General features: G+C 38.7%; 1 pseudogene; it reads left to right on the forward strand.

The window, feature by feature from the left end:
- The first annotated feature begins 221 nt into the window (after positions 1-221).
- On the forward strand, positions 222-11,567 carry LOC126083679 (eukaryotic initiation factor 4A-I-like; annotated as a pseudogene).
- The last annotated feature ends 3,858 nt before the right edge of the window (positions 11,568-15,425 follow it).

Here is a 15,425-nt window from a genome sequence, read left to right on the forward strand (position 1 = left end):
GTTCTAGAGTTCAATCCCTGTCTATAAAATATGAATAATATTAGTATCAACCTCATATGGTTATTTCCAGCACTGAGATAATGTATATATGATATTTAGCATAATACAATGTATTAGCTTTCTATTGCTATGTAACACATTACCAAATCCTTAGTGGCTGAAATCAACACCCATTCATTATCTCACAGTTTCCAAGGATTGGGAGTCCAGACACGGTCGAGATGGGTCCTCTGCTTAGGGTCTCACAAGGCTGCAGTCAAGGTGTTGGCTGGGCTGTGTTCTCATCTGGAAGCTCAAATGGGGAAGAATTCTCTTCTGAGCTCACTCAGGTTCTTGACAGAATTTACTTCCTTGAGACTGTAGGACTGAGGGTTCTGGATTCTTGTTGTACATTGGCTGGAGCTGCCCTCTGTTCTCACTACATGGACTTCCCCAACGTGACCACTTACTTCATCAGGCCAGCAAGGAAAGTCTCTAGAGGAAATCTGCTAGCAAAACAGAGTCTTATATTAGGTAACATAATCACAAGAGTGACACCCCGTCACTTTTATTCTATTGGTTAGAAGCAAGTCACGGGTTCTGCCTGCACACAAGGGTGAACACCAGGAAGCAGGGATCAATGGGGTTACCTTAGAGCCTATCTACCACACATAGTAAATGGATAAATAAATGAATGCATGAGCAAATAACTAAATGAATGAATGAGTGAATGAATGAACCTGGGTACCAACTTGGGTGTAAGCTGGATAAACTATAGGCCCCTTAGACTTTAAAAAAACATGTGAGATGGATGTGAGATGGTTCTAAATACAGGATAAACAGGTGAACAAGGGACTCTGAAGGTAACTCCTAAAGTTGAAGTCTTTACACAGTGTTAAACTTTGTGAAAATAATGTATTGAAGAGTTATGGGCCCTGGGATTTGAGGCCCAGAGAATGTTATTGCAAGATATCAAGGATGGGTGGGGAACAAAACCCTAAGGGAAGAATAGGGCGCTGATTCCCACTTTAAGTTAATCATTTTGTTTCAATTGAATAAAAAGGAGATATCACAAATGAAATAGAATGGTTAAATATAGTTACATAAATTTTTTAACTTTTAAGCAATAAGGAACAAGTAATGATAAAAACAAAAGAAAAATATTTACCACAAATGGAAAATAGAGCTATCATCTCAAAGCATATAAAAATTCATTCAAACATACATATGAACACTACCAGTGCCCCTGAGGATGTTCATGAAAACGAAGCAAAAATAGTAAAATAGAATTAAAAAAAAAAAAAAGCTTAAATTTAATATGGATGGGACAGAGACTTACAAACAAAAATTTTTAAGCACTCATCTACAATTTTCGTTTTACCAGCTGATTACTGTAAGTGAGAGAGTAAACGGTAAAATAAATTGTGCTAGTATTATTCACTAAGCACTTGGAGTGGCTTGTGACTGACCTAAGCAGATGGAGAATTGACAATAATCAACTCTCAGTCAGTGCTAAGAGAGATAGTATGGATGACTGCAGTACCCAAATAATCAAAACCATTCTTTTCGGAACATATAACTCTTTGATAAAGAAATAGAGAAATTGACAGTTTAAAATATGAGGTGGGGGAAATGCTATGTTTCTTGGTACAGGATTAGGAATATAACTTGAATCTTAAATTCAGTTTTTTTTTTAATTTAGTCTTTTTAATGTCTTTAAAAAAAATCACTGTCTTGGAAGTATTTGACTTTAATGAAATTTTCAGGGTTTAAGTTTGAATTATGGTTTAAAAAAATAATGACAAATTAAAAAATGATTTGGCAAAAGGCATTGATTTTGATGAAGTCATTCACAAGTTCACAGCTTTGAAGGCCAGGAAAGAAAAATTCTGATTTAGCTGAGAAGGTCCCTAAGGGCTGAAATGCTTATATATTTGTTCTTATTTATTTTTATGGTATTATTTATTTATAAATATATTTCCATATGCATTTGCCTACAACTTCTACATTATTTGGACCATTATTGATTATGCAAAACTAATCCATTATTGTATCTCATGTAATGGTAAAGTTTAAAGTGAATGTAATTTTGACGTAGTTCTTAAACATTTTTACTTTGAATTCTATTGTTTTCTTACCAATTTTTTACTTTAACCACATGAAACTATGTAAATGTGAATACATTTGACCATTGCTATCAAGTCGATTTGGACTCATAGAGACCCTATAGGACAGAGTAGAACTCCCTTACAGGGCTTCCAAGGAGCACCTGGCGGATTTGAACTGCTGGCCTTTTGGTTAGCAGTCATAGCTCTTAACTACTATGCCTGAGTATGGTATTGCAATTTTAAGGTTTGATTTTGCTCATTGCTTATGTCACTACTATTGCCATTACATTCAGTGATATATGGTAATTATGATTTGTAAGTAACATTAATACAAAAATATTACTAAGGATTCTGCATGGTCTGGTATGGGAGGAGGGCCATTGGGGGGGATGACACCATGAGTTACTGTACTGTTTGACACCAACCCTAGTGACACCACTGGAGCAGACTGTACGTTTGTCAGTTACATTTGGCCCAGGTGAAGGCTGGGTGTTTCAGCTGGTACCTACTGGTCTCTTCCCCTCCTCAGTTTATGTAATAAATGTACTTTGGCCCTGACCCTTTATACGTGATTACACGAGATCTATTTGGAGGCCCATGCGTGTGGTAGCTTTAATAGTTTTTGTTTGCATTTGGTGAATCTGAATGATGCATGTCTTTCTTGTACTGTAAACTTTTAGAACGCAGGGGTCAGACCTAAGTAATTCTCTTTGAACAGTGCACAACCCCATAAACAATTAGACGCTTGTTTTGGGGATGAAGTTGATGATGCAACTTATAAAATATAAAAAAGAATGAGAAGCATAAAGCCATTCTTTTTTGTAATAATATGTATGGGACTTGAAAAGTTAGTTCTCGGCTGGTGAGCGAGTAGCAGCATCATGTCCAATACTTAAAGTGAAACTAGCTTCCCTGTTTCTCTTAAAATATTTACTGTTGTAATCCAGCCTCTAGGAGACTAGTATAAGGAAATAATCAGCAATGTGAACAAAGATTTAAGTATAAAGACATAAGCACCTAGAAGCCTAACTATGGGAGAATGGCCAAGTGAAGTTTTGTACATCTGTAAGATGGAATATATACCAGTCATCAAAAGTCACATGTAATCATTTTAATAGCAGATGGGAATTTCTCACGTGAAAATAGCGAGTGAAAAAAATACATGCAGTATGTTTTCAATTATATTTTTCTAAAACATAAAAAAAAAAAAACCTGGAAAGAAATACACAGAAATGCCAAAAACCAATATTTAGGGGTGGGTCCTAAATGATGTCAGAGCAATGGCTTAGCGGTAAGCAATAAAGAAACAGGATGTGTCAAAAGGAACTAAGTAAAGGGAAACAACAGTTTTTAGAATACCTACTATGTGAAAGCAATGGACTAAGCATTTAATATTATTAATAATTTTTTAAATAATTAAAGACAAGCATTGGAATAAGGCTACAAGGAGGAGAGAGCCTCTTTCCTCAATATGCAGAAGCCTCCGCTTTTGGCTTAGTGAAAGAATTAGGGAGGCTAAGATACTCTGAGTGAAGTCTGAGTGAGTAGACAAGATGACTTGGGCACAGTTAGGAACCCATCATCTTTGCCAAGCAGCTGAATATGACAGTGAATACAAGAGTAAGCACATAGTTTGGGTGTAGGCATTGTGGACATATATGGGAAGACGAGGTGTGTAAGACATTAGGCCAATTTCTGCTAGTTCCTAAACCTAGATGCCTATCTAGGATTACATGGGGGGTTTTTAAAACTACAGGTATGCAGCCAAGAAGGCCCAGGCGAGAGTAACCATACCGGATTGTAGGTAAAAACAAAATGAGACAAAATAGGGGAGGGCAGCACAAAGAGAATGGAAGGAACTAACAAGCCATATGTAGGCTTTGTGCTTGGCACTTTATATGGGCTTTCTCATTTATCCCTCTCAACAACGTTCCATAACAAATACAGTTTTCCCCATTTAACTTCCTCCTCATTCTTTCTCTTGCTCGCATTTGTAAGCTTTACCCCACTATGGACCTCATCTCAGCAATATTTAAACATGTTCTCCTTCATCTCCTACTCCCCTTCCAGCTACTCTGTCCTCCCCTTCAAAGCCCAAGCTCTCTAAATGTTTAACCATACAGTCATTTCCTCATTCCCAGGCGTTGCTCAACCCACTATTATCTGGCACCTGTACCCGCCATCTTTCTAAAATTGCCCTCACCGAGGTCACCAGTAGCCTTCTCATTGATAAAATTAATTGTATCCTTCTCATTCCTTAACTTACATGATTTTTTTATCCACTTTTAACAGCTGAGATATAGTTTTACAGGCACACGTCTATCTGCCTAATGGATATCCTACGGCTTCTTTAAACCTCAAATTCAGTATGCTCCAAAGTGCACTCATCTTTCCTGCAAACCTACTCTTCTTTGATGTTCTCTACTTCAATAAATGGCACACTACCAAGGCTTGTGTGGCTTTAATCAGGCTTTTTTTCCTCTTATTTATTCCCAAAGTGCAATTGGTTACCAAACCCTCCTAGAATATTCATAAAATATTCTACCCCCTAACTGCCTCTCAAATCTGATGCCTACTCTTCTCCATCCCTATGCCACTACCCTAGTTCAGGTCACCACTATCACTCACCTGATCTCCTGGTCTCTGGAATTTCTTAATCTGCATTCCCTCACTACCCTGTTACCATCTCTACTCTCTCCCCTGAAATGCAGTCAGAGTGATCTTTCTAAAATGCAATCTGATAATGTCAGTCCCCTACTTAGAAATTTTCCTTAACTTTCTCTTGTCCCTAAAATAAAGTCTAAACTTGTTTAAATGACTTGCAAGATCCCTTTCAAGTTTCATCTTCAGCGATTCTGCTTCTGTATGCCACACTCCAGCAATACTTCTTTCAGTTTCTCTGCTGTAGGTGCTCTCTTCTTTCTCTGCCTGTTCCCAGTGCCTGAAACATTATTTCCTGACTTTTCTTACGGTTAGGACCTTCCAAACCTGTAGGTCTTGACTCATAATCACTTCCCCTGGAAAGCTTCTCTGACTCCCAAGTCCACATTAGATATCCTTTTTATGGGCATACTTTGGATTGTGAATGCTCTCAAAATCAACTTGTACTTAACCAGCTCACTTGATACACATCATTTCCTTTGTAAAACAGTCTGACTAAAGCCCTGGACTCACCAATGCTCAAAGCTGGTAAGCTACTTTCCAGTACCCACTTACTTCTCTCTCTAGTCGAATTGAATTGTGTGCCTGCCAAGAGTCAGATGTGTTTGGTCCAAATGTATTTTATGCCTGTTTTACTTGTTATGTCATTCAATGAAATATTATGTAGATTCATAAAATATGAGTATATAAATAGTTATTTCTATGAAAAACTATGTAGAAAAATATAAATGTGAGCTGCTAAACATTGCTGTCACATTAGGTATGGATGTGACATTTGTAAATGGAAAAAGTCATTAAAAAGTCTGAACAGATTCTACCTTCAGGTTGCTTTGCAGGTATCTAAGTTCTCACTCCAATTTAAAGAAATTAAAACTGGAAATTAAAAAAAGTGTATTATGGGTGTTGTTTATGTCAGAAATATGACCTGAAATTTAGATTATTAGACACATACCTTGGTCCTACATCAAAAGATTGACAAATTAATGTACATTTATATGTTTTAGGTTGAAATAGAACATTTAAGGCACATGGATAAAATTTTTTGTGATTCTCTACTTTTACTGACTTTTTAAATTGATCTATCAGCTACTGATCCAGCTCAAGTTAGGTAAGTGCTGTCCTTACAGCTCTGTATTATAGTTGCTTCTTTAGTTGCCTGTTCCCCAGTCCCAGATAGTAAGCATTTTGTAGGCTGAGACCATGTTTGAGCTGCTCATCCATGTGTCTGCAGCATCTGGTACAATGCCTGGCACACAGTATGCTCCATATTTGTGGAATTAATTCAGAATACCAAGAGGCTGAGTAATTTGTTCAAGCATACACAGCTACTATATGGTGAGTCACAATTTAAACCTAAGCCAGTCTCATGGCACACTAAGCAGAAAATGGGGCCTATTTAGGAGGTGAATGCAGACAGCAAGCATACTAGAGTTAATACAGAGGAGACTTACTATGTGCCTATACCATTCTAAGCCCTTGACAGTACTACATCATTTAATCCTCCTGACAGACCTACAAAAAAATATTATTAGGCCATAAATTCTGGGATGGGAGTCAGAGATGCCTGAATCCACTCCAAGTATTACAGGAAACCAGAGGAAAGCTTTGAGCCCAGGAGTGGCTTGATCAAATGCCAGGAAAAGACTATCATTTTGTCATGTAACAAATTTTAGGATTGGTTTTAGGGAAGAGGAAGTCAAGTAAGATGTCTGAAATGGAGCCTTCTCTAGAGTTTGCCCTCCTCTCACCAAAGAGGGAAAAGTCTTGGGATGTGTCTCAAAGGTTCTTCTTTAAAACTCTTGCAAAAGATGTCATAACACATACCAATTAGTTGTGCAGTAAAAATGAAGTAAAATTAAACAAGGATAAATAAATACTCTTCAGTTAGAGTTGGCACCCATTGCACTGATGACTCAGTCATCCCTGCAGCCTCCATGGAAGCTGGCTGGTGAGCTTCTTCCATCCCTTCTCCTTGAGCCTAGAATGGAAGTACTAAAAGGGAACCAGAGGACATCTGGTCCAGCCTTTTCTATTGCTCCCTTTGCTTTTTCACTGAGCCAGTGGACACACAGAACACCTCATGAAAGCCTTCACTATGCATTGAAAACTCCAAGGTGTTATATTAAATAAATAATAATGTGCCTGAGAATGCTTTCCTAATTTTTTACAAAATAAATAACCTGGACGTTGAATGAGTGTTTACCCAAAAATAAAAGTAAAAGGCTTTAAACAAATTGTGTCTCAGTGCTCCTCTCTGATACCCATTTTTCAGGATGCCCTAAATAAATAAAATACTCTGTTCTAAACATCCCATGTTTAGACACAAAATCTTTTAGTAAACTGCCTTCTAAAAGCAAATGGAATACCAAACATAACAAAAAATCCACACACAGAAGAAGATAAACTAGATAAATCGGACCTCCTAAAAATTAAACAGTTATGCTCAACAAAAGATTTCTCCAAAAGAGTAAAAAAAGAAATTTGGCTATGATGTATCCAACAAGGGTCTAATCTCCAGAATTTATAGAAAACTTCAACACCTCAACAACAACAACAACAACAGCAACAAAAAAGGACAAACAATCCAATTAAAAAATGGACAAAGGATATGGACACTTCATGCAAGAAGACATTCAGGCTGCTAAGAAACATATGAAGAAATGCTCAAAATCATTAGCAACTAGAGAGATGTAAATCAAAACTATAATTAGATACCATCTCATCCCAACATTACTGGCACCAAATAAAAAAAAAAATGTTGTGGGGAGATTGGAACTCTTATACACTGCCGGTGGAAGTGTAAAATGATACAATCACTATGTAGAATGGTATAGCACTTCCTCCAAAAGCTAGAAATAGAAATGCCATATAATCCACCTCATTCCTAGGTATATGCCTTAAAGAAATAAGAGCCATGATACAAATAGACTCATGCACACCCATGTTCATTGTGGCATTATTCACAATAGCAAAAAGATGGAAACTACCTAAGTGCCTATCAACAGATGAATGTATTAACAAACTGTGGTACATACACACAATGGAATACTATGCAACGATAAAGAATAATAATGAATCCGTGGAACAGCTCACAACATGGATGAATTTGGAGGACATTATGCTGAGTGAAAAGAGTCAGTCACAAAAGGACAAATACTGTATGAGGCTTCTTTTATAAAGTAAAAACAATAGGTTTATACACAGAAAAAAAAAATGTCAATGGTTACCAGGAATGGGAGAGAGAGGGAAGGAAAATTACCAAATTGATGGTTGAAAAAAAAAAAAAAAACTACATTGTGACGAGTGGATTCTGACTCACAGTAACCCTATAGGACAGAGTAGAACTGCCCCATAGTATTTCCGGGGAGCAGCTGGTGGATTCAAACTGCCAACCTTTTGTTTAGCAGCCTGAGCTCTTTACCATTGTGGCACCAGGGCCCCAAATAGATAGCAGACATGTGTTAATATCAGTGAAGGGAAAGGCAGTATACAACATGGGAGAAGTCAGCACAACAAGACCAAGGCAAGAGAGGACACTGACAGGAATGCAGGAATAAAGGACTTTGTCTTAGTTATCTAGTGCTGCTATAACAGAAATACCACAAGTGAATGGCTTTAACAAAGAGAAATTTATTCTCTCACAATTTAGGAGGCTAGAAGTCCAAATTTAGGGTGCCAGCTCCAGGGGAAGGCTTTCTCTCTCTGACGGCTCTGAAGGAAGGTCCTTGTCATCAATCCTCCCCTGGTCAAGGAGTTTCTAAGCACAGGGACTCCCAGTCCAAAGGACTCATTATTCTTCTGCCTCTTGTTTCCTGGTGGTATGAGGTCCTTCTGTCTCTCTGCTCATGTCTCTCTTTTATATCTCAAAAGAGATTGACTTAATACACAATCTAATCTCATAGATCTCATCAATAAAACTGCTGCTAATCCATCTTATTAACATCATAGTGATAGGATTTACAACACATAGGAAAATCAAATCAGATGACAAAATGGTGAACAATCACACAATAATGAGAATCATGGCCTAGCCAAGTTGACACATATTTTGGGGGGACACAATTTAATCCATGACAGACAACTATGGTAACTTCTATAGCATAGACAGTCTTGCAACAATAGTATTGACAAACAATAATTTATGAGTGGATACATAGATAGATAGATATGCCAAGAGGTGCAGGAGGGTATAAGAGAGCACGCCCACTGACAGATACAGGTTTCATGGTAGATATTTCAAAATACAGGATTTTAAGTGCTCCTCAAGTATTAATATAGTTTTTTTTTTTTTTTTTTTTATAGAGCACACAAGTGGCACAGTCAGAGAAACCTCTTAGACATAACTAAATACCTCATGGGATGAAGTTCCCAGGCTTGAAGGCAAATGACCATAGGCTCGAGGGACATCTACGTCAACTGGCACAACTAGTTCTTAAAGACAATGTTCTATATCCTACTTTGGTGAGTAATGGCTGGGCCCTTAAAGCTTGTGAGCATCCATCTAAGATACAACTATTGGTATCTTCCAGTCTGGAGCAAAGGAGAGTGAAAAAAAGAGACTCAAGAGAGCAATTAGTCCAAAAGACTAATGGTTCACATGAAGCTCAGTTTGCACAACCCCAAGACGAGAACTAAATGGTGCCCAGCTACCACTAACGACCTCTCTGACTAGGGTTACAGCATAGGGTCCTGGACAGAGTTGGAGAAAAATGTAGAACAAAAAATTAAATTCACAAAAAAAGATCAGATTTACTGGTCTGACAGAGAATGGAGGAACCCCTAAGACTATGGCCCTAAGACACCCTTCTGACTTGGAACCGAAGCCATTCCCAGGGACCACCTTCCAGCAAAACAATAGACAAACTCATAAAATAAACGATAACACCCAAGAGGAACATGGCTTTTTAGAATAACCGATTGTAAGAGATCAGAAGGGCAATATTTGCCCAAAAGCAAAGATGAGAAAGCAGGAAAGGGTAGAAAATCAGGACAAAAGGGAACTGGAAAACCATGGCAGCAATGGGGAGGGGGCTGACACATTGTGGGGAACGAAGCCAAGGCCATGAAACATTTTACATACAAACCATCAAATGGGAATCTAATTTTCTCAGTAAACTTTCACCTAATGCACAATAAAAATAAATAACTAATAAAAGCATATGGAATTAGGTTCCTTTTTTTTTTTTTTTTTTGGTGTTCTTTTCTTTTCCCAATCCACACAAGAACATTATTGCTATCTATGTAGTTCTTGTGGACTGAGCAGGTAATAAAAATTTGGTGGTCTAAATTAAACTAGTTGTTTAATAACTGACTTCCTCTAATGTTTCTTTACATCTTGACCTTCATCTTCATCATCATCACCACCAGAAACATATGAATAAGACTTGACGTTTACAAATCTTTTCTACACATATTATCTCTCTTCATAGTTGCCCTACAGGGGCGCTATTGCTATCCTCACTTGATTGAGGAGGAATTTGAGGCTCAAGTAGGCTAAATGACTTGCCCAGGATCCTCACAGCTAGTTCAGGTACAGAGCCAGGACTTGATCCCAAATCTTCCAACTCTACAGTTTTTATTCCTTATTCCACCACATTGCTATTTTATTTCCTTATTTGCTAGATTTTAGTAGTGGTGGTCCTGATGGGATGGAGCCCAAAGGTGTCATCAAGAGTAACTAGAATGAGACTATTGATAGCTTTGATGACATGAACCTCTCAGAGTTCCTGCTCTGAGGCATCTACACGTATGGTTTCAAGAAGCCTTCTGCCATCCAGCAACGAGCCTTCTCCCTTGTATCGAGGGTTATGATGTGATCTCTCGAGCCCAATCTGGGACCATAAAAATGGCCTCTTTTCCCATATCAATCCTACAGCAGATAGAATAAGATCTAAGGGTCACCCGAGCCTTGGTTCTGGCTCCCGCTAGAGAACTGACCCAGCAGATACAGAAAGTGGTGTTGACATTAGGAGATTACATGGGTGCCTCCCACCATGCCTGCATTGGGGGCATTAACATGTGTGCTGAAGTGCAGAAGCTGCAAATGGAGGCTCCCCCTATCATCGTGGGTACCCCAGGCTGTGTGTTTGATATGCTTAATTGAAGATACTTGCCTCCCAAATACATCAGGATGTTTATACTGGATGAAGCTGGTCAAATGTTAAGCCATGGATTCAAGGACCATATCTATGGCATATTCCAAAAGCTCGATTGCAACACTCAGGTAGTTTTGCTGTCAGGTACAATGCCTCCTGATATGCTTGAGGTGACCAAGAAATTCCTGAGGGACCCCATTCAGATCCTTGTCAAGAAGAAACAATTCACCCTGGAGGGTACTGGCCAATTCTACGACAATGTGAAACAAGAGGAGTGGAAATCGGATACACTGTGTGATTTGTGTGAAACCTTGACCATTATCCAGGCAGTCATCTTTATTAACACCCAGAGGAAGGTTGTTTGGCTCTCTGAGAAGATGCATGCCTGAGACTTTACTGTTTCTGTCACGCATGGAGATTTAAACCAAAAGGAATGAGACGTGATCATGAAACAGTTCCATTCTGGTTCTAGCAGAGTACTGATTCCACTGACCTACTGGCCAGAGGCATTGATGTGCAGCAGGTTTCTTTAGTCATCAACTATGACCTTCCCACCAACAGGAAAAACTGTATCCACAGAATCAATCTTGGTAGATGTTTTGGCTATAAGGGTGTGTCTATTAACATGGTGACAAAAGAAGACAAGAGGATTCTTCCAGACCTCGAGACCATCTACAACACCTCTGTTGAGGAGATACCCCTCAATGTTGCTGACCTCATCTGAGAAAGGCTATATATATCCTGCTACCTAGCCCTGGCCTGGGTTCAATCCTGGGGGGCTAAAGAGAAGCAGGAGGGGGAGGGAAGGGAGCCAAGGGATGGACTTCTTGTCATTTTTTTTCTTTGAATAAATGTCACTTTTTGAGGCAAAAGAAGGAACTGTGAATATTTTAGACACCTTTATAACAACCTGCAATATGCAGATGACACAACCTTGTTAGCTGAAAGTGAAGAGGACTTGAAGCACTTACTGATGAAGATCAAAGACCACAGCCTTCAGTATGGATTACATCTCAACATAAAGAGAACAAAAATCCTCACAACTGGACCAATAAACAACATCATGATAAACAGAGAAAATATTGAAGTTGTCAAGGATTTCATTTTACTTGGATCCATAATCAATGCCCACCAGTCAAGAAATCAAATGGTGTGTTGCACTGGGCAAATCTGCTGCAAAAGAACTCTTTAAAGTGCTAAAAAGCAAAGATGTCACATGGAGGACTAAAGTGCACCTGATCCAACCCTCCTATGCATGCGAAAGCTGGGCAATGAGTAAGGAAGACTGAGGAAGAATTGATGTCTTCAAATTATGGTGTTGGCAAAGAATATTGAACATACCATGGACTGCCAGAAGAACGAGCAAATCTGTCTTGGAAGAAGTACAGCCAGAGTGCTCCTTAGAAGCGAGGTTGGTGAGACTTTGCCTCACGTACTTCGGACATGTAATCAGCAGGGACCATTCCCTGGAGAAGGACAGCATGCTTGGTAAAGTAGACGGTCAGCAGAAAAGAAGAAGACTCTCAAGGAGATGTATTGACACACTGTCTGCAACAATGGACTCAAACAAAGCAACAGTTGTGGGGATGGCATAGGACTGTGTAGTGTTTCTATTGTACATAGGGTCGCTACAAGTTGAAACGAACTCAACAGTACCTAACAACAACAACAACCGTGGTAGTGGCATTTGGTTTAACTTAGAAAACCTTAAATTGAACCTTTGAGTAGCTGCCTTTCCCACGCCCCAAGAGACCAGTCCAGGGGTAGAAACTTCGTCTGAAAGAAGCCCTCCTATCTCATTCCCCATCTATGTTCCACTTAAAATCAAAGCACCAAACCTTAAGTACATGTCTTTGAAAAATAAAAATTAGCATCTAAGTTCAGGCAGAGAGAGAGAGAAGGAAGTTCTTAGAATTTTCTCTGTATTACAATTAGTAGGAAAGCAGCTGATATCTCTCTCCAATCACTAATGTTTAAAACTTATTTGAAAATATGTGGTATGAACCAAATGCCCTGTTAGGAAGAAGCCAATCTAAGCAACAGAAGATGAGAAAATTTCCAACGAGAAATCCAAAATAGCGGGCTGGGTTGAAATTCTAGATTTGAGACTTTCAAAACTGTGAGGCATCTTGCCTTAATAACCACATAAGAACTAAGGTACATGTCTGCATGGTTCAGAGATCTCAAGTTCAGCCATGGAGGGCAGGGAAAGGAGGTGTGCAGGTGTTGTTCAGCACCCCTGGGGTAGGCTAAAAATATAGGACACCACTTACATTTGAAATTCTAACAAACAACAAATACTTTTTTTAGTTATAAGTATGTCCCCTGCAATATTTGGGACATATTTATACTAAAAAGTGATTCATTGTTTATCTGAAATTAAAATTTAACTAAACATTCTTTATTTTATCTGGCAACCCTACGCTAAGGGCTAATCCAGAGCGCACCCCCTGGGCCAGGTGCAGAGAATGCTTGCCCAGGACCATCCCTGACAGCCAAGTGCTGATATGAGGAAGTCTGAATTAAGTCCTTGGTTGTACATACGCATCTTTTTCATGTGTTTTATCATCTACTTGGGTCTATTGTTTTTGATTGAAAGTCTCTATAAACTGTGCCTGAATATCACAGCGTTAATCACAAGCCTCCTGAAGTATTTTCATATTGTGTGTAATAAATGCCCATATACTTAGGATTTAGAGTAAGAGCTACTCACCACAATATTTAGTTAAAATTACAAAAGGGGTACAAATTAAGCCATCATTTTGTTAAGGTGTATATTATAAGTCTCATTTAATTTCCCCATGTTCTTATATTTATGTTTGTATAACTGTGTGTCAAGACTTTCGCTGATCAAGTATTTCAATTAACTTCTAAAAAAAAAAAATTTTAAGGAGTTACAACTGATGTACATTTGGGCTAAATACTTACAATCAGAGTTGTTTCTTACCTGAGTCCCTCTTACTGATGTTATACAACAAGTGGCCCTGATTACTGGCAATAGCTTACTTAACGTGTTTTTTGTGTGGTAATCACATAAAAATAAAATAGTGACTCACCAGTACTTCAAAAAACAAATCGACACTAGGCTTAAGCTAGATAAGTTATGTGGTCACTTTATCATATCTGGAAGTTTCATTCCAAAATCACCAAGACTTCTCAAACCCTTTTCCACAGGACTGACTTGTTACCAGCCAAAAGACTAAATGACATTGAGGGTAGGGGGAAGGTCAATGAAAGAAAGGTGAATGGAAGATATTGAGTCACCTGTCTTCACGCTTCCAGCCACTTGCCACTAGTTTCCTGGAATGAGATCTTATTGTCTGGCTGCAGTCATATGGGTCAAAAAAACCAAACTTGTTGCTGTCAAGTTGATTCCAACTCATAGCAATCCAACTGAACAGAAGAGAACTGCCCCATAGGGTTTCCGAAGAGCACTTGGTGGATTTGAATGGCTGACCTTTTGGTTAGCAGCCAAGCTCTTAACCACTGCACCACCAGGGCTCCACTTCAGGCATATGGGTAAAAGTAGCTAAAATCAGAGCTTTGAAGCAGTTCCCACCAGTTCAACTTCCTGCTGAGAATTTCCATTTCTAACAAGCTCCCTGCTGAGAATATGCATTTCCACCCCATAGATACTGAGTCAGAATCTACATTTGAACAAGATCCCCCAGGTGATTCTTGTGTATAACTTCTTGGAAAATTGTTATAAACGCAAATTTTCAGCAGGGAACTTGCTTGAAATACAAATTCTCAACACGGATTTGAAACAGAACAAACCGGTTCAAAACTCTGGCTAAAATGAGGCATAAAGGCAGTGGCTGAAGTTAAGAGAAGAGATACAGTGTAAAAATACACAGGGAAGTAAAAACCTCTCTCATCCACCAGTGACTTTTTTTTTCTTATTTTGTTGTTGTTGAGAATATACACAGCAAAACACACACTAATTCAACTGTTGCTACACGTACAATTCAGTGACATTGCTTACATTATTCAACTTGGGTATCTGTTCTCACCGTCCTTTGCTGAGTTGTTCCTCCCCATTAAAATAAACTTGCCCTCCCTAAGGTTCCTATCTAATCTCTCGAGTTGCTGTTGTCACTTTGATCCTATATAGATGGCTCTAAAGACAGCATAATATTCAAGGCAGGTATTTTTTACTAGTTAAGCTGAACTCATTGTTTGGTTTTAAGAAGACTTCAGAGGATATTTTCAGTTTAATGTTTAAAGGTTATCTCAGGGGTTCATCTAGCCTCCATTGCTCCACAAAGTCTGGAGTCCATGAAAATTTGAAATTCTGTTCTGTTTTTTCTCCCTTTTGATCAAAGATTCTTCTAAAAATCTTTCATCAAAATGTGTAATAATGGTAGCTGGGTTCCAGATAGTGCTTCTGGTGTCATGACAAGGGAGGCAGTTGTTCAATGAGACAATTAGCCATACATTCCACCTCCTCCTCCTATTCTTGACTCCCCTTTTTCCTCTGTTGCTCCAGGCAAATACACACCAATTGTAGTGCCTTGGAAGGTTGCTTGCAAGCTTTTAAGACCCCAGGTGCTACACAATGAACCAGGAGGTAAAATAGAGG

This window comes from Elephas maximus, chromosome 10 (assembly GCF_024166365.1).
Source record: "Elephas maximus indicus isolate mEleMax1 chromosome 10, mEleMax1 primary haplotype, whole genome shotgun sequence".
NCBI classification, from domain to species: Eukaryota; Metazoa; Chordata; class Mammalia; order Proboscidea; family Elephantidae; genus Elephas; species Elephas maximus.